The sequence below is a fragment of the Siphateles boraxobius genome, unplaced genomic scaffold (assembly GCF_051911475.1).
Source record: "Siphateles boraxobius isolate OS27281-9 unplaced genomic scaffold, OSU_SipBor_1 88, whole genome shotgun sequence".
NCBI lineage: Eukaryota > Metazoa > Chordata > Actinopteri > Cypriniformes > Leuciscidae > Siphateles > Siphateles boraxobius.
This window is the reverse complement of record NW_027509217.1, coordinates 278,589-281,495: the sequence shown is the minus strand read 5'-3', so window position 1 is coordinate 281,495 and position 2,907 is coordinate 278,589. Positions and strand designations below refer to the sequence as shown.

The window sequence follows — 2,907 nt, the reverse complement described above, 5'->3', positions numbered from 1 at the left end:
CCCCTGACTCTGCCTCGTCACAATCTATTTTTATCTAAATTTATCTAAAACTCAATCCTTCACCCTTCTTATTGGTAACTGTCCGGTTAATATTTCCACCCAGGTGAAAAGTCTTGGTGTTATATTTGATGGTTTGCTTTCTTTTGATTCCCATATTAATATTTCATATTCTGTATTTTCCTCATTTACATAACATAGCTAGAGTTCGCCCATCACTTTCTCAGAATAGCACTATAGTCCTTATTCATACTTTGGTTACATCACGGATTGATTATTGTAATTATTTTTTCTATTTGCTCTCCCTGAAAAACAACTCAATGGATTAAAGTTAATTTAGTACTCAGCTGCTATTGTTAACCACTCATGTACCTCTGATCATATAACTCTTATTCTTTTCCAACTACATTGGCTTCCTGTTCGTTATCGTATCCAGTACAAAATGTTGCTGCTCAAGATAGCTCTTCATAATTTGGCTCCTCTTTATCTTTAAGATCTTCTTCAATACTCCTTCATGTGCTTTGAGATCATCTTCTGCAGAATTATTGACAGTCCCAAATATCAAGTTGAGTATATTCAGTGGAAGAGCTTTTAGCGCCAAAATTATGTATTTCTTCACCATTGCACATTCGCAGCTGGATTCTATTCCCCTTTTTAAAGCTCAGATTAAAACGTATGTTTAGAATAGCTTTCAGTGACTGATTTTTTTGGTTGTATGTTTTATCTTTGTCTGTGTTTTTGCATGGCTTTGTATTCTACTGACTTGCTCTTAATCTGGACGGTGTCCTTGAGTGCCTTGAAAGGCGCCTATAAATAAAAGGTATTATTATTATAATTACTATTCATTTTAAAGCGATTTCTCTGCATGCCTGAGGGGAGACCGGCTCAAATTTAAATTGGGCTTGAATAGTGTTCATTTTGTGAATAAATTAAGAAAATGTTCACACACTGGCGGAAAGGCCACTGAGAGAGTCTTGACAGAAGGATTTAAGAGGGAGTTAATAGTTGAGAAAAGCATTCTATAACAATTTTTTTTACAATAATATCAGATAAAAATGTATTCTTTGCAGCCCTGACAGACTTTTGAAAGTTATGTAGGGAGACATTCAGCATCTCAAATGATACTTGTTGCCTATCTTTCTCCCATTTTCGTTCTAATCGTCGGCATTGCTGTCTGAGTAATCGAATATCACTGTTTATTCCACGGCTGAGACGTGTTTTTGGGATAGATAATCTTTCAAGGTGCATAAAGTCTAGGATCTTAAAGCTTATATAAGTAAAAGCTTGTATTTGCTCGTCCACATCAAGAGTCTGAAATAAGAGGATGGTCGGCCTCCAGTTCAGAAACATATCATGTGAAGTTAAAGGTACAATATGAAGTATTTTTCGCCACCAGGAATCGCTAACCTCTTACAATAACAAAGGCGTATACTGATGACGTATATTTCACATTAAGCTGAATTATGGATCTGGTCGTCAAGCTGATGGATCTTCTATGGATGAGTGAATACATTGATGTTTTGACTGTGGTGCAACATGACTGTGGTGTGAAGCAGGGCGCGATTGCTGGACGTATACCAGCGCCACACACAACGTGAGTCCCGCGGATATAAAAGAATAAGGACATTTCATTCTACCGAACTACACGCAAGTGCTGAATTAATACTCACACAGGTCAGTTTATTAGACGAATCAAACTTGAGGTAACGCAGCGCTGTTTCATTTGCTCTAACAGTTACACGATCACACTAAACTGCATTTGAGTGTGTTGAATGTTGTTAGTTAGTTTGTGTGTTGGCTGTATGAGACTAAGTACGTTAAGCTAGATCAACATTAGATTAACATACAGATCATATTCTAACAGTTCATCATGTTGAACTAAATAACATTGATAGTTTTATGTACATTTGCTCACCTGACTAAAAGTACAAGCAACACTCGCGTCTCTGTCAAGTCGAAGTTAGTCGCGGACATGGAGCTCTCGGAATCTCGAAAGATGTTGATCTTCGTTTTAGTCCTCTTTTTGTCTCAAAGTCTGCTTGCCATGATCCAAAATGTTTGAACAAAACCACAACAGAGTGAGCGTCCTGCTAGGTATAACGGGCCAGTTGTCAACGTCTGTCGCCATGGTTACTATGGCAGTACGAGGTCAAACCTGGCGGAAACCGAGGCTAACACGGATATGAAGCCATTGACTGGCGACTCCTCACCCCTGCTCACACGTCCCATTTCCTTGGTTTAAAATCGCTATTTTCTCACGATTTACAAATTTTACAAAGTAATCAACTAAACAAAATATATACATTGACCTAGTGGTTTTTGGATACTTTACTGCAAAATTCCTACATATTGTACCTTTAAGATGCGAGAGCAATGTGCTTGTGGTGATAGTTCTGGGTGGATCTGGAAGAAATGCTGAAAAGAGCACTGGTCTGTGATCGCCTAATCGGAGACTGGAATATCACAAATTTCAGTGTCAGCCACGGACAGACCATACGACAGTATTAAAGGGTTAGTTCATCCAAAAATGAAAATTATGTCATTAATGACTCGCCCTCATGTCGTTCCAAGCCCGTAAGACCTCCGTTCATCTTCGGAACACAGTTTAAGATATTTTAGATTCAGTCCGAGAGCTTTTTGTCCCTCCACTGAAAATCTATGTGCGGTGTACTGTCCTTGTCCAGAAAGGCAATAAAGACATCATCAAAGTAGTCCACGTGACCTCAGTGGGTTAGTTAGAATTTTTTGAAGCATGGAAAATACATTTTGTTCCAAAAATAACAAAACGACGACTTTATTCAGCATTGTATTCTCTTCCGGTTCTGTTGTCAATCCGCTTTCATGAGTCCGCTGACGTAAGACGAGCTGATGTGTTATCTGTTGCGCCCGAGCTTCGTTTACAGTCTGAGG

General features: G+C 38.7%; 1 long non-coding RNA gene across 1 annotated transcript; it reads right to left on the bottom strand.

Moving 5' to 3' along the window:
* Positions 1-1,530: 1,530 nt before the first annotated feature.
* Positions 1,531-2,021, bottom strand: LOC143731928 (uncharacterized). Its single transcript, XR_013201008.1, has 2 exons — positions 1,918-2,021; positions 1,531-1,638 (listed from the first exon to the last, which is right to left on the bottom strand). It is a non-coding gene; the product is annotated as an uncharacterized LOC143731928 (long non-coding RNA).
* Positions 2,022-2,907: the final 886 nt, after the last annotated feature.